Genomic DNA, 18066 nt, shown 5'->3' with positions numbered 1-18066 from the left:
CAGAGAGAGGGAGAAAAGGAAGAGGTGGAGGGAGGGAAAAAGGGAAAGGGAGTTGAAGACAGAGAGATAGGGAGGAAGAGAGAGAGAGAGAGAGAGAGAGAGAGAGAGGAAGATTTCTTCTACCACTGGTTCACTCCCCATATGGCTGCAATGGTTGGTCTGGTCTAGGTCAAAGCCAAGAGCCTGGAACTCCATCTGATTCTCCCACATGGGTGGCAGGGCCCAAATATTTGGCCTACATCCACTACTTTTCCACCTGTATTAGCAGTGAGCTAGATTAGAAGTGGAGCAGATGGTACTTGGTATTTGAGCTGGCACTCAAATATGATTTGCTGGCATTGCATTAAGGGCAACTTAACCTGCTGCACGACAAACACCAGTCCCTCCTACTTCATGCTTTGTCTCTAGGTGACTGCATCTGTTTTCCTCAGCTGTAAATACCAGCTATATATCAATACTACCCAGATTTACCTCCAGCACCTTTCAGTACCAGCCCATAGATTGCTTACTTGATGTCTCCACTTCACAGGCATCTCACAGATAGCATGACTAAAAGTTGAGGTCATTCTATTACCCAGCTCTAGTCAAAATCTGTTCTTCTCCCAATGTGTCAATCTCAGAATTTGCACCTTCATCACCCAGATGCTCACACCAGAAATCTGGGATCATACCTGACACCTCCCTCTTCCCGCACATCCAGTCCCTCATGAAGTCTTGCCTTTCCTCATTCTAAAGTATTTACTTAATCTTTCCATCTCTACTACCCACAGCCTAATCTACACCATCACTGTGTTTTGCCTAGACTACTGTAATGTCTCCTAACTACTGTACTTCCCCCATTTCTTCTCTTTCCAAACCACCCCCCGAACATAGAGTAATGTTTTAAAATCATACATTTTAGGTCATGTCACTATGCTAAAGACCTTCAAAGGCTTCCAATGATACCTAGAACAAAAACTCAAAAGCCTTGACATAGTTCTAAGTGCCTATCCTCATCCCATGCCTCTCTCCTTCCCCCAACTACTCTCCAATCTTTTTTCAGATCTCAAATGTAGCCAGTTCTTTCCCATCCCAGGATTTTTTTATGTAGTATGCCACTGTTTTTAGTTGTTTTTTTTTTTTTAAGTTTATTTATTTGGAAGGGAGAGAGAGAAACAGAAAGATCTCCCATCTGCTAGTTTATTCCCCAAATGCCTGCAAGAGCTGGGGCTGGGCCAGGCTGAAGCTGGGAACTAGGAACTCAATCTAGGTCTCTCACGAACTCAGTCTAGGTTTCCCACGTGCGAGGCAGGGACCCAACTCCTTGAGCCATCATCTGCTGCTTCCTAGGGTGCCTATTAGCAGAAAGCTGGAATCAGGAGAAAAGGCAGGACTGAACCTGAGCACTGTGGAATGTGAACATGCCAGGCAGTAGCTTAACTGCTTACCAAACACCTGCCCCACCATTCCATGTATTTGCCTTCCTTTTCAACCTAGCCTCTGCTTGAATATCACTTCAGAGAAATACTCCCCAAAGCTCAAAAAAATTCATGCTCCTCTAATATAACATTTTTTTTTACTTTCACATCATAGGACATAAGACACATTTAAATTATGTATTTATTAGTGGAATTATTTGTTTATTGTCTCCTCTGGACTATAATCTTAGGTATGAACAACATATTTCTTTCACTCTAGTCTTAGTGTAGTGAGAGTAGTTTAGAGAGTCTACAACTGTTTTTAGTTTTTTAAAACATTTATTGAGGCCGGCGCTCTGATGTAGTGGGTAAAGCTGCTCCATGCAATGCCCACATCCCATATGGGTGCTGGTTCGAGTCCCAGCTGTTCCACTTCCAATCATAGCTCTCTGCTATGGCCTGGGAAAGCAGAAGACGGCCCAAGTTCTTGGGCCCCTATACCCATGTGGGAGACCCAGAAGAAGCTCCTGGCTCCTGGTTTCAGATTGGCACAGCTCTGGCCATTGTGGCCTTCTGGGGAGTGAACCAGAGGATGGAAAACCCCTCTCACTTGCTCTCTCTGCCTTCTTTTTTAAAAAGATTTATTTAATTGGGGGCTGGCACTGTGGCACAGTGGGTTAACACCCTGGCCTGAAGTACTGGCATCCCATATGGGTGCCGGTTTGAGATCCAGCTGCTCTTCTTCCAGTCCAGCTCTCTGCTATGGCCTGGAAAAGCAGTGGAAGATGGCCCAAGTCCTTGGGCACCTGCACCCCCGTGAGAGACCCAGAAGAAGCTCCTGGCTCCTGGCTTTGGATCAGCGCAGCTCTGCCATTGCAGCCAATTGGGGAGTGAACCAGAGGATGGAAGACCTCTCTCTCTCTTTCTGCCTCTCCTCTCTCTGTAACGCTGACTTTCAAATAAACAAATAAACATTTAAAAAAAAGATTCATTTATTTGAAAGGCAGAGTTACAGAGAAAAGGAGACAGACACATTTATCTTCTATCTACTGGTTCAATGCACAAATGGCCACAATGGCCTGGGCTGGAGCTTCTTCTGGGTCTCCCACATGGGTGACAGGGGCTCAAGCAATTGGGCCATCTTCTCTTTCTCTATCTGCAACTCTGACTTTCCAATAAATTAAAAAAATTTTTTTTGAAATAGGGGCCAGCGCTGTAGAACAGTGAGCTGCCTGCAGTGCCAGCATCCCATATGGGCACTGGTTTGCATCCTACTGCTCTTCCGATCCAGCTCTCTGCTATGGCCTGAGAAGGCAGTAGAAGATGGGCACCAGTTCAAGACTCAACTGCTCCACTTTCAATCCAGCTCTCTGCTATGGCCTGGGAAAGCAGTAGAAGATGGCCCAAGTGCCTGGGCCCCTGCACCCATGTGGGAGACCTGGAAGAAGTTCCTGGCTCCTGGCTTTAAATCAGCCCAGCTCTGGCACTGCAGCCATTTGGGGAGTAAACCAGCAGATAGAAGACCTTTCTTTCTCTCCCTCTCTCTGTAACTCTACCTCTCAAGTACATAAAAAAAATTTTTTTTTTTTAAATTAAGATGTTGGCCGGCGCTGTAGCTCAATAGGCTAATCCTTTGCCTGCAGCGCCGGCACACTGGGTTCTAGTCCCGGTCAGGGCACCGGATTCTGTCTGGTTGCTCCTCTTCCCATCCAGCTCTCTGATGTGGCCCAGGAGTGCAGTGGAGGATGGCCCAGGTCCTTGGGCCCTGCACCCGCATGGGAGACCAGGAGAAGCACCTGGCTCCTGGCTTCGGATCAGCATGGTGCGCCATGGCCAGCCACTGGGGGGTGAACCAAAGGAAAAGGAAGACCTTTCTCTCTGTCTCTTTCTCTCACTGTCCACTCTGTCAAAAAAAAAAAAAAAAAAAAATTAAGATGTTTATTTGAGTGTAAAAACAAAACTGAAACTCATGCATTTTCATATGTTCACTCTGGTAGCTTTTTCTCTAAATATCATTCTTTTCCATTTGTTTAATCAACTTCTTCAAAATCCTTCAAGCATCCATCATTTTTTATTGTTTACAAGCTGTTTATTTTTTAAATTTTTAATCTAGAAACCTTTTATTTAAGGTATACAAATTTCATGCATTTCATATATACAAATTCAGGACATAGTGATTATTCCCACCCAACCCTTCCTCCCACCTGCACTCCCACCCTTTTCCTCTTCCCTCTTCTATTCCCCTTATCTTTTTTTCTTTCTTCTAAAGATTTATTTATTTATTTGAAAGGCAGACCTTCAGAGAGGCAGAGAGAGAGAGAAAGAGAGAGAGAGGTCTTCCAGCTGATGGTTCACTTCCCAGGTGGCCACAATGGGCAGAGCTGGGCAGATGTGAAGCCAGGAGCCAGGAGCTTCTTCCAGGTCTCCCACATGGGTGCAGGGGCCCAAGCACTTGGGCCATCCTCTACTGCTTTCCCAGGCCATAGCAGAGAGCCGGATTGAAAGTGGAGCAGCTGAGTCTTGAACTGGTGCCCATAGGGGATGCCAGTGCTGCACCAGCCCCTCCCTTTCTTATCTTTTACAAAGAACTATTTTCAATTAACTTTATATACATACATCAGTTTTAACAGATGATAATATTCAGAAGCTTGCTTAGACATTTCCTACCTGTTTTGCAAAGAAATGTTCTTCTATTCCTAAAATAGCTCTGGTCTGTTTTGCTACATATCTTACAAGATCCTCAAAATTCTATCTTATATTTGGAACTTTGTTTCAGGGGCTGTTGTTGCTTCCTGGGCTTCTTGCTCCCAGTAAGGGCTCTTCCTTTTACTTGAATTTGAAGAGCTCCAAGGGAAGGAGGAATAATTATGCTGCTTTAACTTTCTCTTCCCTATTAGAGGTTTTTCAAAAGCACCTAAATTTCTTTCTTTTCTAAAAATTTCTTTAGTGAAAGAGTTACACAGAGTGAGAGATCTCTCTGCTGGCTCAGTCCCTAAATGGCTGCAAAGGCTAGGGCTGGGTCAGAAGGCAGTAGCCTGTCATTCCATCAGGGTCTCTCATGTCAGTGGCAGCAGCCCAAGCACTTGGCCATCTGCTGCTGCTTTCGCAAGTGCATTAGCAGGGAGCTTGATCAGAAGCAGAGCAGCCAGGACTCAAACTGGTGCTCATTTGGGATGTTGGTGTTGCAGGTAGCAGCTTACCATGCTATGCCACAACGCAGGCCCCAGCAACTTAAAATTTCAGTCTAAGTACCACCATTATTTGTTTTCCTTTTGAAGAACATATATATAATCTCTAACTTGTTATATTAACATTGATAATAACGGCTGGCATATTTGTACACAGTATGTCTCATATCAGGAGAGGCATAAAGAATTAAGTAACTTGCCCAAGTTACAGAACCAGTAGACAATGGTGCTGGGATTTGAACTCAGGTTGCCTGGCTCCAAAGTCAGTGCCACTATGCTGTTATTAAAAGTTTGGCAAGTTGGAGCTGGTGCTGTAGCATAGCAGGTAAAACTACCACCTGCAGTGCCAGCATCCCATACAACTGCGAGTTCTAGTCCCGGCTGCTCCACTTCCAATCCAGCTCTCTGCTATGGCCTGGGAAAGCAAGAGAAGATGGCCCAAGTCCTTGGGCCCCTTGCACCTGTGTGGGACACTTGGGGAGTGAATCAATGGAGGGAAGACCTCTCTCTCTCTCTCTCTCTCTCTCTCTGCCTGTGCCTCTCTCTAACTCTGCATTTCAAATAAATAAATAAACAAATCTTAAAAAAAAAAAGTTTCACAAGAGATATTTTTCTGTCCTGTTTTCATCAGTCACCTAGACTGAAATACCCCAATCTCTCCCCAAGATTGAACATGCTTATTAATTCTCTCCAGCTCAGTAAAATTTCAGATACATCATTGTATCACAGAATACATACCTAAAACGGTTATTTTGTTTCATTGAAGAATGACTATATGTTCTATCCCAGGGAGAAGAAATGTACAAATGATGAAATGAAATGTGACATTTGCCTCAATTCATTCTACAGATAGAAATATAATTCCAGGGGCCGGCGCTGTGGTGCAGCGGGTTAACACCCTGGCCTGAAGCGCCAGCATCCCATATGGGCCCTGGTTCTAGTCCCGGCTGCTCCTCTTCCAATCCAGCTCTCTGCTATGGCCTGGGATAGCAGTAGAAGATGGCCCAAGTCCTTGGGCCCCTGAACCTACATGGGAAGACCCTGAGGAAGCTCCTGGCTCCGGGCTTCAGATCAGCACAGCTTCAGCCGTTGCAGTCCTCTGGGGAGTGAACCAGCGGATGGAAGACCTCTCTCTCTGTCTCTACCTGTCTCTGTAAGTGTCTTTCAAATAAAAATAAATAAATCTTTAAAAAAAAAAAAAGAAATATGATTCCAATAAGCAGTAGTAAAAAATGTTTGTAAATATTTTAAATTTATTGGAATAAAGGCATCAAACAAGATTGGAAGGTTTTTTACACATTTAAAAATGGTCTGTTTTTGCCCTGGGGCCCCAGCTCCAAAAGATTTCACCACCTCCCATTAGCACCACCTTGCAGACCAACCCTTTAACACACAGTCCTTTGGGGGACATTCAATACTCAAGGCATCTTCAGGTGCACCTATAGTAAGGGCCTCAGGAAAGCCCTTAGGTGTGCTCTTGAAACAGGTTGTAATAAAAGCCCTGCCCACTCCCTCTCTGCTTCCTGGCTTGCACGTGATGCTTCCTCTACTTACCTTCCACCATCCGTCATGCAACCTTCACCACAGCCTGGATCATACCATTTGGAAGTTCAGCCTCCAAAACTGTGAGCTAAATAAACCTCTCCTTCACAAGTGACTTGTCTCAGGTATTTTATTTTACTAACAAAAAAAAAACTAACTGATGTGGCTTGTATCCTGCACTGTAATTCACTGAACTCAACTTCCAAAGAATTTTATTTGGAAATTTAATTTGGAAAAAATAATAACTGGGAACTAATTAAATTTAGAATACGTTAAAAATAAAAAATTAGTCACTGGTTATACATGCTGTATGTTCACAAGGCACAGTCATCCTTTACTATGCCAACTCCAATGTGATTATACACTAAGTATCAATAATACTTGTAACATTTTTTTTATTTTTTATTTGAAAGACAAAGTTACACAGAAGCAGAGGCAGAGAGAGAGAGAGAGAGAGAGAGAGAGAGCAAGAGAGGTCTTCCATCCGCTGGTTCACTCTCCAGATGGCCACAATGGCTGAAGCTGTGCCAGTCTGAAGCCAGGAGCCTGGAACTTTCTCTGGGTCTCCCACACAGGTGCAGGGACCCAAGGACTTGGGCCGCCTTCTATTGCTTTCCCAGGCCACAGCAGAGAGCTGGACTGGAAGTAGAGCAGCCAGGACTCAAACCAGTGTCCATATGGGATGCCGGCACTGCAGACAATGGCTTTACCCACTACGCCAGCTCCTTGTAACATTCTTTAATTAAGACTTTCCACTATGGGGTGAATATTGTGGCACAGCAAGTTAAGCTGCTGCTTAAGATACCTGCATCCTGTATCCAAATGCCAGTTCAAGCCCCAGCTACTCCGCTCCTGATCTACCTTCTTGCTGATGCACCAGGGAAGGCAGCAGACAACCTAAGTGCTTGGACCCCTACCAACTACGTGGGTAACCTGAATAGAGTTCCAGGAACCTGATTTCAACTTGGCCCAGCCTTGGATACTATGGACATTTGGGCAGTGAACTTGTAGACAGAAGAGGTTTGTCTGCTGCTCTTTCAACTAGAAGAAAAATAAAAAAGCATTTTCTATAAAAGAAAAGACGTCCACTGTGATGCCACAGAGAGACTACTTTACAGTCCCATGATGGCATTATTGCAACTTCTCAGAGTGATTAAAGATGCAATAACCGAAGGTTCCAACCCCTCGGAACATCCCATGCCTGCCTAACTCCTCCTGCATCCATCTCGCTGTAAACCCTTCAGAACACTTGTTCCTTCAGAACACTTGTTCCAGACTAAATTTCTTTTTTTTTTTAAGATTTATTTTATTTATTTGAAAGACAGAGTTACAGAGAGAAGTAGACACAGAGAGAGAGAGAGAGGTCTTCCATCCACTGGTTCACTCCCCAGATGGCCGCAACGGCCAGAGCTGCGATGATCCTAAGCCAGGAACCAGGAGCCTCTTCCAGTCTCCCAAGCGGGTGCAGGGGCCCAAGGACTTGGACCATCTTCCACCACTATCCCAGGCCATAGCAGAGAAATGGATTGGAAGAGGAGCACCCGGGACTAGAAATGGCACCCAAATGGGATGCCAGCACTTCAGGCCAGGGCCTTAACCCACTGCGCCACAGCACTGGCCCCACAGACTAAATTTCAATATTTATTGGGTACCTGGTCAACCAGGCTCCCCAGTGGAATAAATTCTCTGAGGGTAAGAATACCTATTGCTACCTCTGTATCCTTGCATCTAATGGGTCTTTAATAAATACTTGCCAAATGAAAAAATGTCTAAAAAGGTAAGGGTTGAAATATACAATCACAATCATGAAATAGTTCCAGGGGCAAGCATTTAGCCTAGTAGTTAAGACCCTGGTCATCGCTTCTCGGCCTTTTGGCTAAGATCTAGTGTAGTTAAGACCCTGGTTAAAGGGCCAGCGTTGTGGCACAGCAGGTTAAACTGTCACTTGCAACATAAGGATCCTGTATCAGAATGGCAGTTTAAGTTTATCTGCTCTGCTTCCAATTCAGCCTTCTGCTAATATGCATAAGATGTTCCAAGTACTTAGGCCCTTGCCACCCACATGGAGACTGGGATGGTGTTCCTGGTGCCTAGCTTTGGCCTGACCCAGAACTAGCTGCTGTGGCCATTTAGGTGAGTGAACGAGCAGATGAAAGATCTCTTTCTTTCTCTTTCTCGTTTTCCCTCTCCCCGTGCTTTTCTTTCATATAAATAAATCTTTATTTTTTTAAGATTGTATTTATTTATTTAAGAGGTAGCATTATAGACAGTGAGAAGAAGAGACTGAGAAAAAGGTTGTCCATCTGCTGGTTCACTCCCCAAATGACCAAAATGGCCAGAGCTGAGCTGATCTGAAGCCAGGAGCCAGGATCTTCTTCCATGTCTTCCACACGGGCCCAAGTGCTTAGGTCATCTTCTTTTTTTTTTTTTTTTTTTTTTTTTTTTTTTTTTAAGATTTATTTTATTTATTTGAAAGACAGAGTTAGAGAGAGAGGTAGAGACAGAGAGAGAGGTCTTTCATCCGCTGGTTCACTCCCCAAGTGGCCACAATGGCCAGAGCTGCACTGATCCGAAGCCAGGAGCCAGGAGCTTCCTCCAGGTCTCCCACGTGGGTACAGGGGCCCAAGGACTTGTGCCATCTTCTGCTGCTTTCCCAGGCCATAGCAGAGATCTGGATTGGAAGAGGAGCAGCTGGGACTAGAACCGGCACCCATATGGGATGCCGGCACTGCAGGCCAGGGTGTTAACCTGCTGCACCACAGCGCCAGCCCCTTAGGTGATCTTCTACTGCTTTCCCAGGCCATAGCAGAGAGCTGGATTGGAAGAAAAGCAGCCAGGACTAGAACAGGCACCTATATAGGATGCTGGCACTGCAGGCAGAGGATTAACCTACCATAGCACCGGCCCCTAAATAAATCTTTAAACCACAAAAACAAGGATGCCAGTTAAAACACCCACCTCCTGCATCCAGTTTGACATCCAGGTCTGGCTCCTGACTGCAGCTTCCTGTTAATGTTACTAGGGGAGAAGCAGTGATGGCTCAAGTAGTTGGGTTCCTGCCACCAACATGAGACCTGGACTGAGTTCCCAGCTCCTGACTTTAGCCCGGCACCGTCCCAGCTATTGTGGGCATTTGACGAGTAAACCAGAAGATGGGACACACTCTGGCTCTCTATCAAATACATAAATAAAAATTTAACAAAGAAACAGAAAATAGATAGTTCCAAAAAGTCTGACAGGAAGACCACATGCCTAAAACAAAATGGTAACAACAACAACAAAAAAAAGTGAATCACAGTACTAGAACAATATACAATGAAGAAAGGAAAAGATTCTGGTACAGAAGTGGCAATTATCAACCCTAAAAGCAGAGAAAGAGACCCAGAAGTCAGAAAAGACAGAGCTATAGGTCAGCGTCATGGTAAAGCATGTTGGGCCACTGCCCGTAACGCCACCATCCCATGAGTCTCATCTGCTCCACTTCTGTCCAGCTCCCTACCAATGCACCTGGAGAGCAGCAGATGATGGCCCAAGTACTTGGGCCTTGTCACCCACATGCAAAACCTGCATAGAGTTCCTGGCTCCTGGCTTTGGCCTGACCCGAGCCTGCTGTTGTGGCCATTTCAGGGATGAAGCAGAGGATGAAAAATTGCTCTCCCTCTCTTTCTCTGCAACTACCTTTCACATAAATAAATAATTCTTTAAAAAAGAAAAGATAGAGTGAATATCACACTAATCCACAGATCACAAGGCAAAGCTAAAAGAGAGAAGGTCAATTTCCTTTCCAACTAAAGATGCAGCACCTAAAACCCATCTTCACTAGCACTTCCAAGTACTTACTCCTTTCCAGATGCATATTACCAAGCTTGTGCAGGTTTAATGTCTGTTCATCTCATTCTGCATAGTTGTCTGACAATGCTACCTTGAAAGTACAAGTAGCAGGTTGCCCAGGAACCTATATGACAATGGTTCACTGTCGCTGTAGGACAGCCTGGAAGTTAATATCTGATGAATACTTTGTATTTCTAAAGCAGTGTGCATACATTTTCTCAACAGAAATGTTATGATAGATGTATTATCTTTTCTACTCTTTAAATATAGACTCAGAAAAGCATTCAAAGACTTAGATTTGAATCTCAGCTCTGTCACGTACCTGCCGTGTGACCTTGGTCAAAGTGTTTATTCTTTCTCAGCACCAGTAGAGAGATACAGAAAATACTATCTCCAAGGGGGAAATAACATCTACCCTAAACTACATTATGAGTACCAAATATGTTAATTCATGTAAAAACAGCATGACACAGCAAGTGATCAATAAATAGCTGTAGCCTTCCCTGCAGCCTCTTTCAATAATTTGTACAGAATTTCTCAGCTAGTAAGCTGGTAAGCCTAGGACTTAAACTCAGGTCTCCTGTTTCCTTAATCTATCTTTTTCTTACCACACTGCATTGGCAGACTGCCACACACTGCTAGGCCGTAAATATATTCTGGCAATAACTGATCAGAAAATAATTTTTATCTATCAGTAACTTATTTTAACTTTCTAAAACAGGGGGAAAATAGATCTAAGTAACTTGGGGGGGATGCAAGGCAGGGGCTTGGAAAATTAAAATAAAAATTCCAATCAAATAATGGGATAAGCTGTGCTATGGCACTTCTTTACAAACAGAAATTATTATAAGAAGGGCTGGCACTGTAGTGTAGTGGGTGAACCTGCCATCTGTGGTGCCAGTTCAAGTCCTGGCTCCTTCTCTTCCAATCCAGCTCTCTGTTATGGCCTGGGAAAGCAGAAGATGATGGCCTAAAAGTCCTTGGGCCCTTGCACCCACGTGGGAAACCGTGAAGAAGCTCCTGTCTCCTGGCTTCAGATTGGCCCAGCTCTGGCTTTTGCTGCCATTTGGGGAGTGAACCAGCAGATGGGAAGACTTTCTCTCTCTCTCTCTCTCTCTCTCTCTCTCTGCCTCTGCCTCTCTGTAACTCTGCCTTTCGAATAAATAAATATTAAAAAAAGGAAATTATTACAAGAAATTAAAACCTCACTCTGGGTTTAGGAGGAACAGCTGAAGGAAAAAATAAGAACAACTATGATTAAAGAAAGTGAAGTCTGGGGGGCGGGGGGGTTGCTTTTATTTTTTGGTAAACCAAACTACTGAGCAAACCAAAAATTAACTACATGCTATTCCAAAATTACCCCCATTAATGTGAGACATATCTTAGAAAAAGAGAGCTTGGCATGCTAACAACAATTTTTTTTTCTGTAATTTCTTTAAGAGACAGATAAATGGGAAAAGTGATAAACTGTTAACATGCACAGGCACTTGAAGTTCATAAATGTTTGTATCTGGTATTAATAAGCAGCATAGATGATAATATGGCATGATAAAAAGAGTAAAAGTTCCAGGAGTTTCTTAACACATAATGAAAACATTTTATAAATTAAACAAATGCATAAGCTATTACTCTATTAATAAAAGTAACCAACTGTTTTCAAGTGATACACACAACTCTGATCCAGGCCAAGTTCCAGAAGACATTCAAAGATGTTCACATCTCTAATAATCCCAAAGAATTTTCTAATAAGAGAAGAATTCAGTCACATTCTGAACCTGTACACTTCTGGAAGGGAATGCCAGACGAGAGCCTAATCTGACTTCGACAGAACAACTCAAGATTTACCCAATAAGTTAAAAGTTGTGTAAACCATCACAAAGCTGGAGAGAAACTGATGAGAAGCTCCATCTCTGAATCCCCCCTTCCCACCACCAACATCAAATTCTTTGTCTGCCTCAAGGCAACTGAAGTCTCTGCCAACTATATCCTACAGAAACAACAAAATGTTCCCCACATTTCTTCACGACACTCACAGCCATCTCCATTTATTATTTAGCATTCATTAGGAGCCACTGAGATGCTATTTACAATTCTAAATTCTACGCTGAGCCTATTAACTCCCAGTGGACAATGACGATTCCTTCTCTTAAGTTCTTTCCTCTGATAAACATTCTCTTCTGCCATAAAAACTTTTTCAGAGAATTCTTCACCGTAACTTCCCAATCTAAATTCTCCCTAAAGAGGGGCCAGTGGTTCTTCAACAATCCCTGTCTGGAAGCACAGAGGTCCAGGAAACTAGGAAACTGCTCATGATTAAGGACTTTTCATTTAAACCTTGCTGACCTCGCACATAAAATTAAAGAAACAGTATCTTTCTAAAAAGCCTGTGAGAATCTTTTAAAAACTATGCAGGAACATAGACTTGTACAGTTTCCATCCGAGGTCTAGGAATTTGACCAGCTCTCCCTTAAAGACATTCTCCCTCTGGTTCCATACTCTGTGGACACTCATTCCACCCAGAAGGACCTGCAGGCTGATTTATTTTCTCCAACAAAGTAACAAGTTAGGATCTGGACACTGAATCTTATAACAAAATGAATTCGAACATTTAGTCTTCGGGTGTCCAAGCTGGGAGAGAAAAGAGAAACATAATGGAATTTCCAAAACGGTAATCTTCAAAGTAAATATCTCAGAATATTTGAGTGATTTCTACACACTCTTTTTAACTATAGCAGATGAGGCGACTAATCCCCTATTCACATAGGACCGAAATGTTCCTAAAGACACTTTGTGGATTTCCTTTGGAGACTTTCTCAAAAGCAAACCCTCACAGGGCAGGTGTCTAACTTCAAAACGTGGACCATCCTTTGTCAGACCCTAACCGCTTAACGCCCTAGTAGAAAGATTTCCAGAGCAGGCTGAGAGGAGGACTCAGCATCGAACAGCAAGGCAACTGAACAGCAAGCAAAACTATCTATCAAAGAAACAAAAAGTAACTGTCATTGCTACTCTTGCTAAAGTGATACAAACTTTGAAAAACCAGCCGAAAGATCACGTGGTTTCTCAACTTCCCAACCCTCCAGTGATAGAATCTATACTTCCAGAATCACAGGCAACCAAACGACCAATGTGCATAAAATGATAAAATGGGGCGCGGGGCGGGCCGGGGGGTGGGGGACGTGGAGGAGAACGACAGAACTGGCAAACGGCAGAAAGGGACTTAAGGTGCATTTAATGATCTGTCGCGGGCTTGGGGGAAAAATCACGGCACAGAACTCAGCCTCCGACCCAAAAGAGACAAGAACAAGACACTTCGCTCGGAGAGGCCTCCGCCTACTCAAAGGTCCCTTCAAAGGTCGCACGCAGTGGGGGTCCCCAGGGCGACTCGGTCATGACACCCGAAGCCTTAGGAAGGGGAATGGGAGAAGGGCAGGAAAGTCAAGGCGCCGAGAGAGCCCTGTCCGTCCCTGGAAAGCGATTTTGCCCCCACACGCCGGGGCTGCAGACACCCGCCCCAGACCCAACCTCCTCTGCCTCCCGAACCACCTCGGGCAGCCCCAGCATCTCTCGCTCCTTCCGGCTTCTCCCTCAGTTCCGGGCTGCCCTCCGGCCGCGCCCCCGAACGCAGCCGGGCGGCCCTCCTCGGGCCCTGGCCCCGCGGCCCGGCCGCTCGCCCACCCGCCGGCGCCAAGGTCTCCTCAACCCCGCGACAAGAAGGATGCCGGGCCGGGCCTCCCAGGCTCCTCCCGGGCCTACCTGTAAGGCGGGCAGGGGCTCGATTTGTTGCCCGGCGGACGGGCTGAGCTACAGAGAGAAGGAAGTATGAAGCGGGAAGGAAGAAAGGGGTCCGATCTACGGACCGGCGGGAGAAGGCGACCGGCGCCCGCGGCCTCGCGGATAACTCAGCCCCCGACCTGGCGCCGCCGCCGCTCAGGAGACATCAAGCAAGAAGACGGCGCAAAAGATCACCGAATGCACGAACGCCTCAGACATCAAAGGAAGAGCGTGCGAGCAATCGTTCAAGGCACTAGAGCCGAGCGCCGAAAAACAGCTCGACTCCAATTCAAGGTCCGGCTCCTGTCCAAGGCATAAATAAACAAACTCAGATCCTAAGCCGCGGAGAAAAGTAGCCCACGCTTCTGCCATTTTCTGACGGTTACCGGCTGTTTACGTTTAGAGAACTGGAGTTCTTCGTGTGTTGAAGATCAAATCATAACGCAGTAACACTTGTCTTGACTATAGTTCAGCGACTTCCTTATGGACTCCCAACACTGTCCCCATTGATCAAATCCCTAAACCTCTTTAACCCGTAGTCTCCTCACAAAACAGCGAGGCGAATCAAAGAGGGAGGCAGAAACAGAACCAGAGGGAATCCAGACTGAGAAACAAAGTAAACAATCCCTACTAATGCTACAAGTTAACCAACGGAAGCTGGGAAAACCCAGGGTCACGCATGCTGACCTCTGGGTGGGGGGGAGGGTGCAGTTTACGGTGTACTTTATTATTTTTACAAAAGCCTAGGACCACGAATGTGCTGCTTACATCATGATCAAAAGTCTGAGTACAGAACCTGCTAAGATGCACTGCCATGTTCATCACCACACAATGGCTTCCTTCTGAAGTCTCTTGGTATACAGATGGATAGACGCGGCACAAATATTAATTAGTAAGGATATGCTAGGTACAATTCAGTCACTCACAGAGGTCACTGGAATGTGCATTTCCAAGAGTGAGCAACCAGTCTCCCCTACCTCCTAAGGAGGAGACTTGGAGAGAAGACGGGTATGAAAATGAAATAAGACAGTGCTAGCCCTTCAAAAGTTTATGCTCCAATGAAGGCAAAGAGCACATCTTAACATACCTTGTTCAGCTCATTCTTTTTCATCTCCTGTATGTCAGTGAAAATATTTAAGGAATAATTTACACACATGATGCTGCATAGGACTAGAATCCACAATTCACCATGTATGTGGATTAGACATGGGACTTTTGTTGTCTACCACTGTTTTAAGGAACTTACTAAAGTGAATAAACAAGAGGGTAGCTTCGTGGTGCAGCAGATTAAGCTTCCTCCTGCTGTGCCAGCATCCCATGCTCTGTTTCCAATTCAGCGTCTGTTAATGTACCTGGGAAAGCAGTGGGTGACAGCCTAAGTACTTGGGTACCTGCCACCACGTGGGAGAGCTGGATGGAGTTCTTGGCTCCTGGACACAGACTGACCCAGTCCTAGTAGTTGCATCCATTTGGGGAGTAAACCAGCAGATGGAAAATCTCTCCTCTCTAACTTTGCCTTTTAAACAAATAATAATAATAATAATAATAATAATAAAAAGAACAAACAGGTGGAGGTGTTGGGTACAGTGGTTAAATTATCACTTGGGATGCAGGCATCCCATATGTGAGTACCTGGTTCAAACCTCAGTTCCTGATCTTTGGATCCAGCTTCCTGCTAATGCATACATAGCCTGGGAGGCCACAGATGATGCTCAAGTACTTGGGCCCCTGCCACCCATGTGGGAAATGGGAATGGACTTCCTGGCTCCTGGCTTCACGCTGGCCCAGGCCTGGCTGTTGCAAACATTTGGGCAGTGAACCAGCAGATGGACAATCTCTGTCTCTCTGCCTTTCAAATAAAATGAAATAGATAAACAGTTTGGAGTTCCCTTTCAGAAAAAAAAAAATACCTTAAATGAACAAACATTGTACCAACATTTATGAAAGTCTTTAAAAAACCTTGAAAATATGCTTCTAAATCACAAAATTTAATTTGATGATGTAGTTGTATCACAATGTATCCCTATTAAAGTCCTTAATCATGGTAGTTGTTTTTTTGGAGATACACAAAGAGAGACAGAGAGCTCCCATCCACCACTTCAACTCCCCAAATGTCCACAATGAAGCCAGGAGCCAGGAACTCAATCCCAGTCTCCCATGTGGGTAACAAGGACCCAACTATTTAAGCCATCACTGCTACCTCCTGGTGTTCGAATCAGCCATGAAGCAGGAAACAGGAGCCAGAGCTGGGTATTAAACCCAGGTACCCCATATGCTGCACAGGTGTTCCAACTGGCAGCTTAACTATTGGGCCACACTCCTGCCTCAACAGTTGTTATTTTTAACGATTGCCCAATATTCCATTGAGGGGATATATTGACTATGCTCCCAATTGTTGAATATGTTTGTTGCTTCTAAACATTTCCTGTGTAATAGGTATTACTGCTCTTGGAGACAGGCAGTTATAACATTATTTATGATTAGGTCTTATTGCACATGAGCTAACAAAAAGAATACTGAACCAAGGTACAGGTTTAGTTCTCTGCCATGTGAAAGAAATCCAGCAATACACAGTCCAGTGTAAGATGTGGCTGTCAGTGTCAGGGACCTGCCATCTTCTGTCTTGTTGCTTTGCATCTTCAATAAGTGGTCTTCACCTAAGATCCAAGACCACTGCTCAAGCTCCAGCCATCACATCCACATTCCAACCACCAAAGCTGACAAAGTACGTCTTTGTCGAGAGAGAAAGGTACGTCTTTGTACAAAGAGAGAAGTACGTCTCCTAGCCATGAGGACACATCTTGAAAACAGCACAGGGCATTTCCACCCACTGAAAATTCCACTGTCTACAATTTAGTCACAAAGCCACACCTAACTTCAAGAGAAACTGGGAACTAGTCTTTATCCTGGGCAGACATATTCCCTCTAAAAGGCAATGGCAACTGGATCCCAGGTGACAACAGCAGTCTGCTACATTCCTGGAGCTACGTGAATGGGGGGGGGGGGGGGCGTTCCCTTGCTGCTTCTCAGAGCTGAGTTTACACTCCTACAACAGAACGCGCTGCGGGAGCTTCCTTCTTGAAGAGGCTTGAGCCAAGTAGTGTCTAGAGCCGTAGCCCTCACTGAAACTTGACCCAAATAATTACATTATTTTGAAACCTTGACTGCAGTGGGGGAAAAAAAAAAAAGCTAAAGAAACTAATTTCAAGGTTACCAGACATTGTCAGTTTTTCAAAAGCTGGAGACTTATATTGTGAGAAAAACATTTGAGAATGATGCAAATATTCATCAAAAATTGTCACCAGAAATGGAAATATTTGAGAAGCTGAAGCCAGACTGCTCCATAAGACGGACTGTAGAAAAGATGGTTTATTCTACAGGCAGTAGTTTATCTCTACAGATGTATTTCCTTTAAAGAATTCTTTTTGGTTTTGTTTTTTTCACATTCAGTATGTATATATGAATAGCAGGCAGAGAGACACAGACAGGGACAGACAGGGAGAGATCCATTCACTGGTTCATGCTCCAAATGCCCTCAACAACCGGGCCTGGGCCAGGTCAAAGTCAGAAGGCAGGAACTGCATTTGGGTCTCTCACATGGGTAGCAGGGTCCCCACCACTGGATTCGTTACTGCCCCCAGAGTGCTGGAATCAGCAGCAGAGTTATGATTCAAACCCAGAAACTCTGACTGGGACATGGGTGTCCCAAGCAACGTTTTGGCCACTGCGCCAAACACCCTACCACCACCACCACACATTGTTTCCTTTTTGAATTAATTTAAGATTCAGTGTGACAGCGATCGATTGCTCTTTCTTATGCATTTAGACTGAAGACTGGATCACAAAGGTGAGAAGTTGAAACGCTCAGACTCACAGGCGTCTCCTCACACTGGAGGAAGACGTGTGAAAATGAATCCAGGCAAGCAAAGCAAAGGCCGCCTTGACTGTGCTGCTGCCGCCCTGCCCACTGGTGTGGAGTCGGTCACTCACTGTGGAGGTGACCGCTGGTCACTGTATTCTGGCGGCATTCTCCTAGAGGAGCCACCTCACTGAAGAAGTGCTTCCTGCGAAGGAGTATGACCAATGGGCCTGGCTTGCCCAGGGCTCAGGGATTTCCCAGGATATGGGACTTGCACGACCAACATGTGGCAGCTCTGTGCAAACCAGGGGGTTGGTTGCCCTAACTATGGTCCCTGTCGCACTCAGTCACATAGAAAGAAGGTGGAAATGCTAAACAGGTCAGAGAGGACTGAGGCGTACGGGCTGGGAGAGAGGAGATGGGGGCGAAGACTGTTGCTTATCCTGGCTCTGGGCTCTGAGAAATGTGCCTCTGC

The 18066-nt window shown here is 45.1% G+C and overlaps 1 protein-coding gene across 13 annotated transcripts in view; it reads right to left on the bottom strand.

Annotated features, from left to right (window-relative positions):
* AMBRA1 (autophagy and beclin 1 regulator 1) overlaps positions 1 to 13952 on the bottom strand; it is a 234689-nt gene extending 220737 nt beyond the window's left edge. For 12 of the 13 annotated variants that reach the window (XM_051826317.3, XM_051826319.3, XM_089327189.1 and 9 more), the window contains exon 1: positions 13715 to 13952. The gene's annotated coding sequence lies outside the window, so the exon portion shown is untranslated. The remainder of the gene's footprint in view (positions 1 to 13714) is intronic. The other variant, XM_089327215.1, reaches the window with a different exon arrangement.
* Between the last annotated feature and the right edge of the window lie 4114 nt (positions 13953 to 18066).

This window comes from Oryctolagus cuniculus, chromosome 1, assembly GCF_051225735.1.
Source record: "Oryctolagus cuniculus isolate XC-2025 breed Fujian yellow rabbit chromosome 1, ASM5122573v1, whole genome shotgun sequence".
NCBI lineage: Eukaryota > Metazoa > Chordata > Mammalia > Lagomorpha > Leporidae > Oryctolagus > Oryctolagus cuniculus.
Note: the sequence above shows the minus strand (reverse complement) of the source record. Positions and strands in the feature narration are given on the sequence as shown.